Source organism: Triticum dicoccoides, chromosome 5B, assembly GCF_002162155.2.
Source record: "Triticum dicoccoides isolate Atlit2015 ecotype Zavitan chromosome 5B, WEW_v2.0, whole genome shotgun sequence".
NCBI classification, from domain to species: Eukaryota; Viridiplantae; Streptophyta; class Magnoliopsida; order Poales; family Poaceae; genus Triticum; species Triticum dicoccoides.
The window spans coordinates 137,099,707-137,118,150 of record NC_041389.1 but is presented as its reverse complement, the minus strand read 5'-3'; positions in this window follow the sequence as shown (position 1 = coordinate 137,118,150).

The window sequence follows — 18,444 nt, the reverse complement described above, 5'->3', positions numbered from 1 at the left end:
TTCTGAATCTTGCCCTGAATAAGTAAGGTTTCGGGGAAGTTAGAAGCCTTTTGGGCTGAATAGGGGCGGTGAGAGGGTGTAGTGTAGTAAAGGAGGTGGGCTTAGAGCCAGCAAGCAAAGTAAGGCAAAGCTTTATCGCAAAGAGGGCAGATGAATGAATTGGTTCCAGGGTATGCCTTCCGAGGTATGCCGGGCAATAAGGGCAAGGAAGGCTGCGGGAAGAGTTTCAGGACTAGGCCAGAGGACTCCTGTCCATAAGGCTAGGAAGGCAGGAGCAAAAAGATTGAACTAGCCCACGCATCTGCTCCCCTCTCAATCCACCAATAACTCCCATCTCCCAGCATCTCATTCCCCCACCCCGTCGTCGAGAGCAGCCAGCCCTTCTCAATAGAATCCATGTGCCATTGCCTGAATGTCAATCTGCCCCTCCTGTCCGAAAAGAAGCACATCCGAATAAAGGTACCAAGGTAACCCTTAGAGTCAAAGCATTTTTCGCTATTAAGGACTTACTGAAAAAGGCTCAAAAAAACAGGAATCAGTTGGAGGAAACTAAGGACCAGGTTCACATTATCAGTGAGCGCGGATAAGAACATTTCCTAGAATTCCACATCCCATATTGACTCTACCATCCCTAACGTTGGCCACTAAGTCCAATCTGACCTATCTCAAATAAGATCTTTTAGGATCAATTGGTTAGGCATCCCTCTTCTTTGTTTGCATAAGGCCACTAGCCATCTAGTGTTCGCTATCCTTCATCTTTCGATTAGCGAGATGATCTTAAAAACTACAGGCCTGAAATTTGCCTTTCTTAAGACCCCGTTGAACATATTTTCAAGATGTTCCATCATTGGGTATAAGTAGAATCTTCATAGCCCAAAAAAAACACAGTCAAAGTCAAACGTTTGTCGGTGGCACAGGGTTGTGTTTGAAGAAATGGAGTTTCGTTGTTCGTCACATGAAACTCTGCACTTAGGGATCAGCCTCACAAATATGCTCTTCGAGCTTTGAAACCGTCTTCTTTGTGGACTCGGCTGTAGGCTATATATCCATGGCTTGTTGAGATCCCCTTCCTCCTTCCTTTCTCACTGGAAAAAGCAGTAGTTGTCAATCGACGACCAGTTATCAATCAATCTGATGAAGGTAACAATATCCTCCTTGAAATCCATATAATCATTCCCTGGAAAATCAACCAGATTCTCCCTCCTCTTATGGCTCAAAGGCTCAACCTGGCTAGTAAGTCGGCATAGGAGAGGAGCACTCATTCATCTTGTGGTGGGCTGGCTTACTACTCCCCGATATTAGCTCTCAGCAGTTAAGCAATTCCGAAATCAGTTTGTTGCCCTGCAAAGTCTTTGACCTTGGGTATATGAGTAGGAGACTTAGGACAGTAGCGTCGATAGGCAGTAGGGCAAGCTGCCGGATTGACAGACAGTTATTAGGACAGTGGGTAAGCTACTTAGGCTAGGGAATAGGTACACATAGGTCAGATACGCGGGCAAGTCTCAATAACCAAAATAGGAGTTGATGAGTGACTTTCTTCTTCTCTATTCCTTCTTACTGGACTGGACGGATTCCTTTCTGTAAACTGAGTTAATGGAGTCAAGAAAGAAGCTAGTACAGTAGGCATTCTTATTCCGTAAAATAAATCACTGGTAGGCAAGACTTTCTCTCGAGAGTCAGAGCTTCGAGACGACTTTCGCAGATGTTCAATCTTGTGAGGCGTATGAGCCAGATTTTTAGTACTCTCCCGACCTGTTAGAGGCCACCCTAATAAGCGGAGATTGCCGGGAAAACGTTGCTCAACAAGACAGTAACCAACTCGAAAAAGGAGACCCTGGCATAACAAGTGGTGATCTCTGTACTAGAATAGAAGCCCTGCTAATTGTGAAGAACCCACAGCCGGGAGCGTTAGCAACTAGATTTTACCACACTCCGTTATACCCTCCCTTGGGGGATGGCTTGGTGCTAATGTAGGACTTTCGGAGACCTTCCGCTTGCTGTTTTGGTCCAGCCTGAGTGGCCATAACTTCTACTGTGATTTAGTTTGGAGCGGTCTTGCTCTTGTTGTTCCGTTGTTGCACGTCCTATTCTGATATTTAGGACCAAGAGGTACTGGATTCTCTTTCGGATAGGCCCTGAAAGGAGAAGAAAGGCTGAAATGCCAACGGACGTCTGTCTATTCTCTAATTCACCCGATCCCTATCCGCTTTCCAAAAAGGAAGAATGCATGAACCACGGCAGAGGAGAAAGGACGGATCACCTGCCGATCTTTTACAAAACTATGCCAGAAAGGATATAAAGATTGACCGGTACAAAAGCCATCTCCATCAATCTACGCTCATTAAGGAGAGGGTTCCTTAGAGAATAAAATGGGGAGCGAACGAAAAAGATGTGTGGCTGAGGTGTTGGGAGCCCCCAATAGAGAAGGACGATGTGGAAAGGTATGGTGGGAATACAAACAGGCCTGGACAGAAGAAGTAGACGAAAGACCTCCAGGCTGTGTCGCATTCTCAATCCTGAAAAGAGAGCGCACATCCTGAGGAAGGCGCGTCATGCAAAGGTTCCCATTTTTTCCTTAGTTGACCCCGTGTTTCTATCGGATCCTAAGCTTCATCGGGACAAGCGCATAAACCATCCCATCCCGGTAGAGGGGACAGAGCAGCTCAGCGGGCTAATCAGTGACCTCATCTACCCAAAGACTTTATTTCTGCTGTACTTTCTTAAGCAATAGGAGCTCCTTCATATGCCCTTGAAGGCAGGAATATTGGTACTGAAACGAGGTTTAAAGGTACCTTTTCCCGTTGTCCGCTTTGCCTTCGTATGACTTTCCTTGGCAAACTATCCCAAAAAAGGAATGGGCTTTTTCAAAATCAAACTTGTTGTTTACTCATTGTGGCAAAACAAAACTCTCTTATTTTCCTTCGAGAGGAATACCAATTTGATAGAGGTGGGGCATTTTCCATGAGTGGATTCGAGAATGTGGTCCCTCCTCTCTTTTGACCAGTCCTTGGCTTCTTTGTTTGATGATGGCGATAGCTCTTCTCTAGCCCGGCTAGATAACAAAACAATGAAATAGCACGCCACTGTGGTGATAAATCTTCTTGATGAAATCTTACTGATTCGACTCGTGGACCTTTTCCAAAGAGTAGTGGCCTTCGTTCGAAAGGTGAAAACAACCAGTCAATACCTTATTGATTCAAAAGGGAATGCAGATGCAATCTACTTGGAATAAAGGGTCTTGGCATGTAGTTGACTTCATAATGAAGAGCCAGAAGTTTAATGTCACTAGCTTCATTCTTACAGAAATTGATCAAGCTAGAAAGAAGGGATTTCCACAAGAATCTTCTCTTTGCACCACACATCATGAGAATGATATTGAACAAGAGTCAGCTCAGCCTGCCTCTTCCTTTGCTCCCCATTTTTAGACTTCTACAAGTCGATCTTCTTACGATGGAAATCACGAAAAAGATCATTCACTCTTACCTCGTCTGGAGCAGATGAAACGTCTTTTGTTTGGCCTTTGGCCTTTTCATTTGAGTACTGAAGCCGAGTAGATCAATCAGATGACCATGGGTATGAGTCTCTTGTTTCACCTTCAGGTGTCCCATTTCTGCATCCGTTCTTGTAAGCGATAGCGATCCGTTGACAAGAAATCACTTAGATTAATAAGGTTTTGTGACTACGAGTTGCAGAAAGCAGCGCGGCCAATGGTGTCAGGACCCCGACTCGATGTCACATCGATCTAGCCGGTAACACCTCATATCACTTTGCGGCCTCACGCACGGTATCCCCACGGGTGTCGCCTTACCTTTGCCCGGGACCGTTTGCGCCTTTTGGCTCACGTATATGATAGTGTCGCTAGCATCCATATGATAAAGAGCCCGGGCTGACATGACTAGTCGTAAACCCAAAGTGGCACAGACTTACAGGGACAGGCATCCATGACCCAGCTTCGAACGTGTCGGTCATCAGCAAGTGGGTCCGGGCTGTAGCACTAGGCTAGCAGGACTCCGATACTCAAAGCGTGACATTTCCCCGAAGGGACAGACATAGGAACGAAGAAGGACACATGCCGGCCAGCCTAAGTGTTCCAGAGCAGTAGCAAGCTACCATGGCTCAGCGGTAACACTAGGAGACATTTCCCGGTAAGAGAGGCTACTAAAGATAAACAACTAGATAGTCAGATCCCACACATACCAAGCATTTCAATCATACACACAATATGCTCGATATGTGCAAATACAACGAAGCATCACAACATGACTCTACGACACAAGTACTTTATTTAAGGCTCAGGGAGCCATACATAACATACACAAAGGTACGGGTCTCACGACCCAACATACAAGTCATACAGTCATACAAACCAGCAGCGGAAGTAACTTGTCTGAGTACAGACAACTAGTAAAATAAAAGAGGCTTGGGAAGCCTAGCTATACTACAAGGTCCTTCACAAGCTCAGGGTCACCACCTGGGTCTTTAGCCTACTCGTTGATGTCAACGTCTACGTAGAACCCATCAGAAGGGGTTGCAGCGTCTTCTGTAAAAATGTAAATTATAGCAACATGAGTACAAAGGTACTCAGCAAGACTTACATCAGATCCTACATACATGCATGTTATCAAGAAGGGTTGGTGGAGTTGTTGCAGCAAGCCAGCTTTGACTCTTGGCTAGACTATCCTACGATACTCCAACTTGAAATGGTTTTGCGCACACGAGTCCACTACTCACCACTTCAATACACTACCGAGGATCCACCTCCGACTTCCTACGGAAGAGCCATCCTGGGCACTCACACTTATCTTGAGGCTTTTAACAGTTTCCATTTACTTGTCTATGAACTGTATAGGCAACCAAGTAGTCCTTTACCGCGGACGCGGCTATTCGAATAGATTATGATAACCCTGCAGGGGTGTACTTCTTCATACATGTTTCCACCACTTAGCGTCTGCACACGACATGTGCTCGGCGGACTTCAAGCGAAAGCCGACGTGGGTGTAGACCACGACCTACCTAAACACTTAAGCCTCTAGTCCAGGTTTATCGCCTATTCAGGTTCCATCCGCAGGGAGTCCGGCCGAGGTTTCCCATACGGCCCCGAACGATGTGAACAGGGTTCCCGAGATACCTAACGGGTATTCGGTACACCGTGCCACGTACCTACCGCATCACAGCCCACCCCTACGGTCAGCGCTGTCCACGGCCTCCAGTAGGCTACAAACACCAGAAACTACTTGCAACTCCTGGACAGAGAGCTAGGGTGAATAAGAAGTCGAGCAGGGTCATATTTCAGGGCCCAATGCATGGTAGTAGCTGTATCTTAAATCACGCATACAGATCTCAGTGCTTAAGGTCGGCTTCAATGAAACAACCCACCATGTACTCCTACATGGCCTCTCATCGATACCTTTACCAAATCGTGTTCACCACACCACTCTCATTACCGACATAATCATTTCACTCTAGCCATCACCCAGATGAACCAGACCTGACACGACTCTAAGCATAGCAGGCATAGCAAGGTAGGAACAACACATACATATGGCTCAATCAACTCCTACACATGCTAGTGGGTTTCATCTAGTTACTGTGGCAATGACAGGTCATGCAGAGGAAATGGGTTCAACTACCGTAGCACACAGCAGTTTGAAACGCGTTGTCTTAATGCAGTAAAAGAGAGCAGGAGCGAGAACATGGGATTGTATCGATATGATCAAATGGTTGGTTGCTTGCCTGATGGTTCGATGCACGGATACGATTCTTCGTTAGGGTAATCACGGTACTCCTCGGAGGCAGAACCTGTCGCAAGGGACATCGATACACAACCATCACCAAACAAGGTGCAACAATATGATGCATGCATGAAACATGGCAATATGAGTGTGTTGGGCTAATGCAACTAAAACCAGAAGGGTTTGAACAAATTTGAATCAAGGATTCAAATTTCAAATTCAAATATGGCCTTTTAAAGTGCTTTTCCTTGTTCTGCTTGAAACATCAATTTAACTTGTTTGATCATGCATGAAAATAGTACAGATGGATAGATTGGATTTTTCTGATCATTTTTCATATATAATTTGTCCAATTTGGAGTTACAGAATAAAAGTTATGAATTTTTGAAGTTTAAATAATATTCTGGAATTTCCTGATTTAATTTAAATCCAGAAATATAATTATTGCGCCAGCATGACGTCAGCATGACGTCAGTGGTCAACTGCGGCTGGCTGAGGTCAAACCTGACGTGTGGGGCCCACACGTCAGTGACAGGGGGGTTAAACAGAGTTAGTTTAATCCTAATTAATAATTAGTGGCGCTGGGGCCCACTGGTCAGTGTCAGGGGGTTAACTAACAGTGGTTAGCGCTAATGATGTCCACCTGGCTGACGGGGCCCACGCGTCAGTGACCCTGGGGGGGTCAAACCCCAGGTCGGACAAGTCAAACCCCACCGGCGACATGACGCCGGCGAGGTCCGAGACGGCGGCGTGATGCGGGATCGCGCTACAGGGCACGGGCGAGGCTGTTCTTGGGCTCGTTGGAGAGCTCTTGCTCCCGCGCGTCGAACGGTGGTGGTGGCCGGGCCTGAGGTGGCCGGAGTCGACGGCGGCGAGCTCGGCTGCGGCCGCCGGAGTTCGGGTGCGGTCGGAGTCGGCGTTGCAGGGGGTTTGGGGAGGCGTTGGTGCGTGCTGCGTGCTCCTAGTGAGGCGTGGAGCACGATAGGGTGCTCGGTTGGGCGCTACGGTGATCGTGGCCACGACGGCGACATCGCCGGCGGCGTGGAGCTCTCGGCCAAGGTGGGGCTAAGGCCTAGAGGTCGAAAGAGACCAGGGGAGAAGGGGGAAACGACTCATGGGCTCACCGCGGTTGCAGTGGGCGTCGAAGCGGGCTCGGAGACGCGCTGGAGACGGCGAATTCGACGGCGATGATGGTCGGAGCCCGAAGAGGGGAACGGCGACGTGGCGGCGATGCAGGGCTTCCGGAGGCCCGTGGAGCGGTGGGGAGGAAGAGGGGGTTGTGGCGGAGCTTCTGAGCTAGTCGGGGGAGCGAGGGGTGGCCGGAGACGGCTGCTAAGGCGAACGGCGGCGACGGTGGTGTTCGGCCGTGAGAGAGAGAGCGAGGGAGAGGAGGGAAGAGCCGAGGGCGAGTGAGAGAGAGCAGGGGGAGGCGTGGCGTCGTCCAGGGCATCGAGGCGAGGAGGGGAGGGCAGGCAGGCAGGGAGAGAGGTGGCATGGCGCGGTGGCGCGCGCGCGCCGGCCACACTCCCCTCCCTCTGTCGGGACGAAGACGACAGAGGAGGGAGACGGGCTGGGCCGCCCGCTGGCTGGGCCGGCCAGCTGGATGGGCTGCACAGTGGAGGAGCCCAGGTAAGCTTCTCCCTTTTATTTTTTTCTGTTTTCTAATTTCTGACATTTGTTCTGATTTAAATAATATATTAAATCATTTATTTAACTTATGCCAAATTTTTCAGGGGCTAGATATATTATTCCAGAGCTCCTTTATAATTGGCATAATATTTGGACATATATTAATATATATAGAAATATATTTCCAAAGCAAATATTTATGCATTAATTCCAAATGCCCAAAATAAATGTCCATGAGCCACTAAAAATATTGGTTTGATTTTTATCTCTGTCCAATATTTTCAGAGATCAACATGAGCATTTTCTTGGACCCTTTGGAGAAATTTTTATTTGGGTCATTTTCAAAATGATTCTGAGGGTTTCACAGATCCCCATTTCAAGTTTCTGCTGAAAGAGTAAACATGATGCAACACTCTAATGCATGACTAGCTAGGGTGTGACAACTCACCCCCACTCAAAAGAATCTCGTCCCGAGATTTGGGTTCCTCCGGGAAGAAGGCGGGGTACTCAAGTCGAAGACGATCCTCCCTTTCCCAGGTTGCTTCATCCTCAGAATGGTGCGACCATTGTACTTTGAGGAACTTGATGTTCTGACGTCGGGTGATACGTTCGGCCTGATCGAGGATACGAACGGGGTACTCTCGATATGTAAGATTATCTTGGAGATCAAGCGTTTCGTGGTCCACTTCACGGATAGGATCCGAGAAGCAACGCCTGAGTTGAGAAACGTGGAAGACATCGTGGACTCTGGAGAGATGCGGAGGTAGTTCCAGCTGGTAGGCAACTTCCCCTCGTTTGGCAAGAATGCGAAAAGGTCCAATGTAACGAGGAGCCAATTTGCCTTTGATACCGAAACGATGGTTCCCTTCAGAGGGGTGACCCGAAGATATGCCTTCTCGTCAACCTCGAAAGTCATAGCCTTATGTTTTCGGTCATATTGACTCTTTTGACGAGATTGGGCTGTTTTCAACTTTTCACGAACGATGCGAACTTGTTCTTCTGCTTCCTGAATCATGTCCGGGCCAAAGAATTGTCTTTCCCCGGTCTCTGACCAGTTAAGGGGTGTTCGACACCGTCGTCCATAGAGAACTTCAAAAGGGGCTTTACCCAAGCTAGATTGATAGCTGTTGTTGTAAGCGAATTCGGCAAATGGAAGGCACTTCTCCCAGTCCATTCCGAATGAGATAACAGAGGCTCGAAGCATGTCTTCTAGAATTTGGTTGACGCGTTCCACTTGACCACTCGACTGAGGGTGGAAGGCGGTGCTAAAGGAGAGACGGGTTCCCATAGCATTTTGGAAACTTTCCCAAAATCGAGAGGTGAAAAGACTTCCTCGATCCGAGTTAATTTCCAAAGGAACACCATGGAGAGACACTATTCGGGAGATGTATAAGTCTGCCAGCTGACTAGCGGTTATACTCTCACGAACAGGTAGGAAATGGGCTACTTTGGAAAGACGATCGACCACGACAAAAATAGCATTATTCCCTCTCTTGGTCCTGGGAAAACCGGTAATGAAATCCATACCAATTTTATCCCATTTCCATTCAGGAATAGCTAGGGGTTGAAGGGTGCCAGCAGGCCGTTGATGCTCTGCTTTTACACGACGACAGACGTCGCAATTAGCAATATACTGAGCAATTTCTCTCTTCATCCTAGTCCACCAGAACCTCTGGCGTAGGTCCTGATACATCTTAGTACTACCGGGATGAATGGTGAGAGGAGATTCATGAGCCTCCTTAAGGATCAGCTGCCGTAGATGCTGGTTCTTGGGAACCACTAGACGGTTCTCAAAGTACACAACACCATGATCATTTGTGGAGAAACAACTAGCACCTCCGCTAGCAATGTTCTCTTTGATTTTAGATATTCCCTTATCTCGCTTTTGGGCAGCGATGATTTGATCCGTAAGAGTAGGTTTTGCTACCAAGGTGGAAAGAAAACCTTGAGGTACAATGTGAAGGTTAAGCTTCCGAAATTCCTCATGGAGAAGCGGTTGACTTTGTTGTAACATCAGGTTGTTACAATAAGATTTACGACTTAGCGCATCAGCCATGACGTTGGCTTTCCCTGGGGTGTAGGTTATTCCTAAGTCGAAGTCTGTGATCAATTCAACCCAACGTCTTTGCCTGAGGTTCAGATCCGGTTGGGTGAAGATGTACTTCAAACTTTGGTGATCAGTGAATATTTCGCAACGATTACCCAGGAGGTAATGTCGCCAGGTCTTAAGTGCATAGACTACGGCTGCAAGCTCTAGATCATGAGTAGGATAATTCTCCTCATGTGGGTGCAATTGCCGTGAAGCGTAGGCAATTACGTGTCGATCTTGCATGAGAATGCAACCTAGTCCTTGTCGCGAGGCGTCGCAATAGATAACAAAGTCTTTGGAGAAGTCTGGCGGTACCAGTACGGGAGCAGAAGTCAGGCGTCTTTTCAGTTCCTGAAAGCTGTGCTCACATTGTGGAGTCCACTCGAACTTCTTATCTTTCTTGAGGAGTTCGGTTAGAGGTTTGGCAACCTTGGAGAAGTTCTCAACAAAGCGACGACAATAGCTCGCTAAGCCTAGAAAACTCCGAACTTGCTTGACCGATTCAGGTGGAGTCCAATTAAGGATGGCTTGAACTCGCTCAGGGTTAACAGCAATACCTTTACCAGATATTACATGACCCAGATAGGTCACTTCTGGCAACCAGAATTCACATTTAGAAAATTTGGCATAAAGGCGATGCTCTCGAAGTTTCTGCAACACTAGCCTTAGATGTTCGGCATGTTCTTCCTCGTTCTTGGAGTAGATGAGTATATCATCGAGGTAAACTACAACGAATTTATCCAAATACTCCATGAAGATTGAGTTCATTAACCGAGAAAAGGTGGCTGGAGCGTTGGTTAAACCGAAGGACATGACGGTGTACTCGTATTGGCCATAACGAGTAACAAAGGCCGTTTTAGGAATGTCCCCGTTTCTGATTTTGATTTGATGGTAGCCCAACCTCAAATCCATCTTGGAGAAGACTGAGGATCCAGCGAGCTGATCATACAGGTCGTTGATCCTGGGAAGTGGATATTTGTTCTTGATTGTGACCAAATTGACAGGTCGGTAATCTACAACCATCCGGTCCGTACCATCCTTCTTCTTGACGAATAGGACGGGGCAAGCCCACGGAGAAGAGCTAGGTCGGATGAAACCCTTTTTCAAGGACTCATTGAGTTGTTTCTTAAGCTCGGCTAGTTCTAGGGGTGCCATTTTATAAGGTCTTCTAGCAATCGGAACGGTTCCTGGAATGAGGTCTATTACGAACTCAACATCCCTGTCAGGTGGAACACCTGGCAATTCCTCTGGGAAAACATCCGGAAAGTCACGGACTACCGGAACGTCTTCAAGGTCTGGCAAAGGGCTGGCGTTAAGGGAATATAATTGTCGCTTGGCTAATCGGGTCAAGACATTGACTATCTTGCCCGAAGGGTGAGTGAGTTGAACAGTCCTAGAGAAGCAATCAATTTTGGCATGATGAGCTGACATCCAGTCCATACCCAAAATGATATTAATATCTGAAAATTTAAGGGCTATCAAAGAGGCAAGGAAAACAAGTCTGTCGACTTGGATTTCATTTCCATGGCTTACTCTAGAAGTTTGCCATTTGGATCCCGGAGTTTGAATTACCATAGAGGTTGGCATATCACCGAATGCGACGTTATGCAAACGAGCATAATTTTCAGATATAAAAGAATGAGAGGCTCCTATATCGAAAAGAACAGATGCCGGGTGGCAATTGACAAGAAGCGTACCGAGAACGACGTTGGGATCCTCTTGAGCTTCTTCGGCAGAGATACAGTTGACATGGCCACGTGAGGCGGTGACCGGCTTGGCGTGGAATACTTTTCCTGTCGGCTTGCCACGGCCAACAGCTTTAGCAGACTGGTTGGGGTTGGTCTGGGGACACTCACACATATAGTGGCCAGATTCCCCACACTTGAAACAAGTCACGGAACTGGTACGTGGAGGAGCATTGTTGGTTGGACCTCCATAGGGCTTGGCCGGTGCAGACTGCTGAACGGGGCGAGGCGCCTGGAAGGATGGCCTCGGTGTGAACCTGGGTGGCAGGGCGGTGTTGGGTACCCACACGCGGCGCTTCTGAGGACCAGCACCGGATGAGGAACCCATATCACGGCCATGCTTGTGTGTTGCGTCATAGTCAGTCTGACCAGTTTCAGCACTGATGGCTTTGTTGACAAGTTTCTGGAAGGATGTGCACTCATGCAGACGGAGGTCACGGCGAAGCTCAGGACTAAGGCCCTTACGGAACCTTGCTTGCTTCTTGGCATCAGTAGAAACTTCCTCGGTTGCATATCGTGCGAGATTACCAAACTCCCTGCTGTAAACATCCACAGAAAGTCGGCCTTGGGTGAAACTGCAAAATTCTTCACGTTTGCGGTCCATGAGACCCTCCGGAATATGATGCTCACGGAAAGCCTCGCTGAACTCAGCCCAAGTAGTGACATGGCCCGCTGGGCGCATAGCTCCATAATTTTCCCACCATAGACTGGCGGGGCCTTCAAGATGATATGCAGCAAAGGTGACCTTGTCAGCCTCCGCTACCAGCGCGGAACACAGTTTGTGAGAGATACTGCGAAGCCAGTCATCAGCGTCGAGAGGCTCGACGAAGTGGTGGAACGTGGGTGGATGTAATTTGATAAAATCACTGAGTGACACCACGTTAGTCCTCTGATGGTGTGCCGTGTTCTGTTCAATACGCTCCAACAAACGGTTGGTCTCCCGCTTGTTTCTCTCAGCTTCCATCATAACCTCGGCTAGTGAAGGAGGATGAGGCAGATTTTCATTCCTGCCTTCACTGCCTTCGGCCTGCTCTTGAGAAGCAGGGTTAGCGCGCGTGTTGACCATCCTAGGTAACAAGACAATGATTTAGTCAGAATGATAAAATTCCGACATAGGATACAGAATGTAAGGAATACTCGAAATGCAAGATGATCATCCGTATGACATGGTAAAAACAGAAACTGCTTCTTTTATTCCATCGTCATACACACCATACAGGGTTTAGTACAAGACCAAACAAAGTACTATTACGGTGAGAAAAGGATTACATCTCATCGGAGGCATTCCAAGCTCCTATACATTATTCTTCTACACCTCCGGAAAGAGTACAACTAGGTCATATCCCACGAGTCACGCGGGACGATAGACGACACAGCTAGTGCGAACTAGTGATACTACCACTAACTCAGACCGATCCGTAGTAGTCCTCGTAAAAGTCACCTCCATAGCCTGGAAGCTCAACATGATCATCCGGAAACAGACGATCTCGCGGAGCTTGTGGACCATAGGGGCTAGGATGAGGCCTTGGACCAACAGACGGTGGCCTGCGGGGACCGCGAGGTGGGGTGATGCCTCCTACATCACGCCAAACCATCACGTCTGGCAGAGCAGACCTCACAGGATAGAGATCGCGCATATCTGAGAATCCAGCTTGCACCGCCGGTGCGAACCGAGTCAAAGTGGCCCAGTGATCAGCACGAGTATTGAAGAGCTCTAACCTCAAGGCCCGATTTTCACGGTCCTTATCCTCGAGCATCTCAGCAGTGGTGTGAGTCCGTGAATCCTCCTGAGTGGGGTCAGCATAAATAGCCTGGAGATACCCTTGTGCTCCCGGAAGTGATCCTGGCATATACCGGAAATTAGAGTCCCGAAATATACCAGATCTGACTCGCATAATGGTCATCATAGAGTAGGCGGCGTCCTGCACAGCCATCTCAATAGTAACCCCGAGTCCATAAGAGCAGTGAAGAGGCTCGGTGGATCCAGGATAAGATGGAAATATCCTGACAGTGCAGAGATACTGGCTTTGATTAAAGTCTCGGAATTGCTCTTCGACCGTGTACTCAGGATACCAGCGGTATCCAGCCTCAGTCATTACCCTGACCAACTTGGCAGTATGGCCGGGTACATCTAGGCATCGAGTCAGGCGAACCACTTGATTGAGGTCGCGAGTGGCCATCTGAAAGCACAATCATAATGCAAGGGCATTAGAATTTCTAGCAAAATTTCGGCAGCATAACAGCTGTAAATGCTCAAGAAGGATTTTGAGACATTTGACAAAGGATTTCGTACACACTCAACATCATCATGTCAAAGTTCTGAATCCATTCTAACAACATAATGTGGTAGTAGAACTGAACTAGGCTTGTATCCCTCAAACTTATAAGGTACTACTGATTAGTAACACGTGATCCTGATAGAGAGAATAGGTCCTAATTCCTTAACCCCCGATGGAAGAATGGACTGACTCAGATCAGAATGTCATGAGATAAAGGAGTAAAAGAGCCTTACGTTCCATCCCACAATCAATTCCCCTACATATAACTAAAGAATTTCTAGACTCAACATCGACCAGTTTGGCTTGGAGAACCTACAGGCAGTCCGGCTCTGATACCAACGCTGTCAGGACCCCGACTCGATGTCACATCGATCTAGCCGGTAACACCTCATATCACTTTGCGGCCTCACGCACGGTATCCCCACGGGTGTCGCCTTACCTTTGCCCGGGACCGTTTGCGCCTTTTGGCTCACGTATATGATAGTGTCGCTAGCATCCATATGATAAAGAGCCCGGGCTGACATGACTAGTCGTAAACCCAAAGTGGCACAGACTTACAGGGACAGGCATCCATGACCCAGCTTCGAACGTGTCGGTCATCAGCAAGTGGGTCCGGGCTGTAGCACTGGGCTAGCAGGACTCCGGTAAACCGGGCTGTAGCGGGCTAACAGGACTCCGGTACTCAAAGCGTGACATTTCCCCGAAGGGACAGACACAGGAACGAAGAAGGACACATGCCGGCCAGCCTAAGTGTTCCAGAGCAGTAGCAAGCTACCATGGCTCAGCGGTAACACTAGGAGACATTTCCCGGTAAGAGAGGCTACTAAAGATAACCGACTAGATAGTCAGATCCCACACATACCAAGCATTTCAATCATACACACAATATGCTCGATATGTGCAAATACAACGAAGCATCACAACATGACTCTACGACACAAGTACTTTATTTAAGGCTCAGAGAGCCATACATAACATACACAAAGGTACGGGTCACACGACCCAACATTCAAGTCATACAGTCATACAAACCAGCAGCGGAAGTAACTTGTCTGAGTAGAGACAACTAGTAAAATAAAAGAGGCTTGGAAAGCCTAACTATACTACGTGGTCCTTCACAAGCTCAGGTTCACCACCTGGGTCTTTAGCCTACTCGTTGATGTCAACGTCTACATAGAACCCATCAGAAGGGGTTGCAGCGTCTTCTGTAAAAATGTAGATTAAAGCAACATGAGTACAAAGGTACTCAGCAAGACTTACATCAGATCCTACATACATGCATGTTATCAAGAAGGGTTGGTGGAGTTATTGCAGCAAGCTAGCTTTGACTCTTGGCTAGACTATCCTACGATACTCCAACTTGAAATGGTTTTGCGCACACGAGTCCACTACTCACCAATTCAATACACTACCGAGGATCCGCCTCCGTCTTCCTACGGAAGAGACATCCTCGGCACTCACACTTATCTTGAGGCTTTTAGTAGTTTCCATTTACTTGTCTATGAACTGTATAAGCAACCAAGTAGTCCTTTACCGCGGACGCGGCTATTCGAATAGATCATGTTAACCCTGCAGGGGTGTACTTCTTCATACACGCTCTCACCACTTACCGTCGTTTACACGACATGTACTCGGCAACCTTCAAGCGGAAGCCCAACGTGGGTGTCGGCCACGACCTACCTAATCACCTAAGCCTCCAGTCCAGGTTTATCGCCTATCCAGGTTCCATCCGCAGGGAGTCCGGCCGAGGTTTCCCATACGGCCCCGAACGATGTGAACAGGGTTCCCGAGATACCTAACGGGTATTCGGTACACCGTGCCACGTACCTACCGCATCACATCCCACCCCTACGGTCAGCGCTGTCCACGGCCTCCAGTAGGCTACAAACACCAGAAACTACTTGCAACTCCTGGACGGAGAACTAGGGTGAATAAGAAGCCGAGAGGGTCCATTGGTTTCGGGCCCAATGCATGGTAGTAGCTGATTCTTAAATCACACATACAGATCTCAGTGCTTAAGGTCGGCTTCAATGAAACAACCCGCCATGTACTCCTACATGGCCTCTCATCGATACATTTACCAAATCGTGTTCACCACACCACTCTCATTACCGACGTAATCATTTCACTCTAGCCCATCACCCCGATGAACCAGACCTGACACGACTCTAAGCATAGCAGGCATAGAAAGGTAGGAACAACACATACATAGGGCTCAATCAACTCCTACACATGCTAGTGGGTTTCATCTAGTTACTGTGGCAATGACAGGTCATGCAGAGGAAATGGGTTCAACTACCGTAGCACACAGCAGTTTGAATCGCGTTGTCTTAATGCAGTAAAAGAGAGCAGGAGTGAGAACATGGGATTGTATCGATATGATCAAATGGTTGGTTGCTTGCCTGATGGTTCGATGCACTGATACGGTTCTTCGTTAGGGTAATCGCGGTACTCCTCGGAGGCAGAACCTGTCGCAAGGACATCGATACACAACCATCACCAAACAATGTGCAACAATATGATGCATGCATGAAACATAGCAATATGAGTGTGTTGGGCTAATGCAACTAAAACCAGAAGGGTTTGAACAAATTTGAATCAAGGATTCAAATTTCAAATTCAAATATGGCCTTTTAAAGTGCTTTTCCTTGTTCTGCTTGAAACATCAATTTAACTTGTTTGATCATGCATGAAAATAGTACAGATGGATAGATTGGATTTTTCTGATCATTTTTCATATATAATTTGTCCAATTTGGAGTTACAGAATAAAAGTTATGAATTTTTGAAGTTTAAATAATATTCTGGAATTTCCTGATTTAATTTAAATCCAGAAATATAATTATTGCGCCAGCATGACGTCAGCATGACGTCAGTGGTCAACTGCGGCTGGCTGAGGTCAAACCTGACGTGTGGGGCCCACACGTCAGTGACAGGGGGGTTAAACAGAGTTAGTTTAATCCTAATTAATAATTAGTGGCGCTGGGGCCCACTGGTCAGTGTCAGGGGGTTAACTAACAGTGGTTAGCGCTAATGATGTCCACCTGGCTGACGGGGCCCACGCGTCAGTGACCCTGGGGGGGTCAAACCCCAGGTCGGACAAGTCAAACCCCACCGGCGACATGACGCCGGCGAGGTCCGAGACGGCGGCGTGATGCGGGATCGCGCTACAGGGCACGGGCGAGGCTGTTCTTGGGCTCGTTGGAGAGCTCTTGCTCCCGCGCGTCGAACGGTGGTGGTGGCCGGGCCTGAGGTGGCCGGAGTCGACGGCGGCGAGCTCGGCTGCGGCCGCCGGAGTTCGGGTGCGGTCGGAGTCGGCGTTGCAGGGGGTTTGGGGAGGCGTTGGTGCGTGCTGCGTGCTCCTAGTGAGGCGTGGAGCACGATAGGGTGCTCGGTTGGGCGCTACGGTGATCGTGGCCACGACGGCGACATCGCCGGCGGCGTGGAGCTCTCGGCCAAGGTGGGGCTAAGGCCTAGAGGTCGAAGGAGACCAGGGGAGAAGGGGGAAACGACTCGGGGGCTCACCGCGGTTGCAGTGGGCGTCGAAGCGGGCTCGGGGACGCGCTGGAGACGGCGAATTCGACGGCGATGATGGTCGGAGCCCGAAGAGGGGAACGGCGACGTGGCGGCGATGCAGGGCTTCCGGAGGCCCGTGGAGCGGTGGGGAGGAAGAGGGGGTTGTGGCGGAGCTTCTGAGCTAGTCGGGGGAGCGAGGGGTGGCCGGAGACGGCTGCTAAGGCGAACGGCGGCGACGGTGGTGTTCGGCCGTGTGAGAGAGAGAGCGAGGGAGAGGAGGGGAGAGCCGAGGGAGAGTGAGAGAGAGCAGGGGGGAGGCGTGGCGTCGTCCAGGGCATTGAGGCGAGGAGGGGAGGGCAGGCAGGCAGGGAGAGAGGTGGCGTGGCGCGGTGGCGGGCGCGCGCGCCGGCCACACTCCCCTCCCTCTGTCGGGACGAAGACGACAGAGGAGGGAGGCGGGCTGGGCCGCCTGCTGGCTGGGCCGGCCAGCTGGCTGGGCTGCACAGGGAGGAGCCCAGGTAAGTTTCTCCCTTTATTTATTTTCTGTTTTCTAATTTCTGACATTTGTTTTGATTTAAATAATATATTAAATCATTTATTTAACTTATGCCAATTTTTGCAGGGGCTAGATATATTATTCCAGAGCTCCTTTATAATTGGCATAATATTTGGACATATATTAATATATATAGAAATATATTTCCAATGCAAATATTTATGCATTAATTCCAAATGCCCAAAATAAATGTCCATGAGCCACTAAAAATATTGGTTTGATTTTTTATCTCTGTCCAATATTTTCAGAGAGCAACATGAGCATTTTCTTGCACCCTTTTGGAGAAGTTTTTATTTGGATCATTTTCAAAATGATTCTGAGGGTTTCACAGATCCCCATTTCAAGTTTCTGATGAAAGAGTAAACATGATGCAACACTCTAATGCATGACTAGCTAGGGTGTGACAAATGGCCTGGGCTTTGAGTGGTATGAATTGAATAAAATATCATAATAAGCACGGTCGATCAACATTGGGGTCAGCATTAAGAAAGAGAAACCATGGGATATGGCCACGATGGACTTTATTGAGGGCCCGGCGCCAGGGAACTATACTCGCTAGCCCAAGCTACTGGTTTTATTTATAGAGTCAAGGGTGAGCATGTGACTGTGACTAAATAGCAGCGTGCCTTTGGCTCGCAGTATTGGAAAAAGATGAATCGGACTTGGCAGATTGAACTGCAGACTATAAAGAAGGAGGAAGAAAGCCCATAATTATCATGTATGACAAGGTTGTTCTTATCATGGTGAAACTGTTGGAAAAAGGTTACTGTGATTTTCTATCTATTAGTTGACTACGGAGCTTCTTCGTCCCGACCTATCTATATGTGAAAAGCACTCCGCCAGAATCCTCGTAGTAGTAAGTCGTGGATTACAAGCTGTCCCTTCCGAAAAGCTCGTTT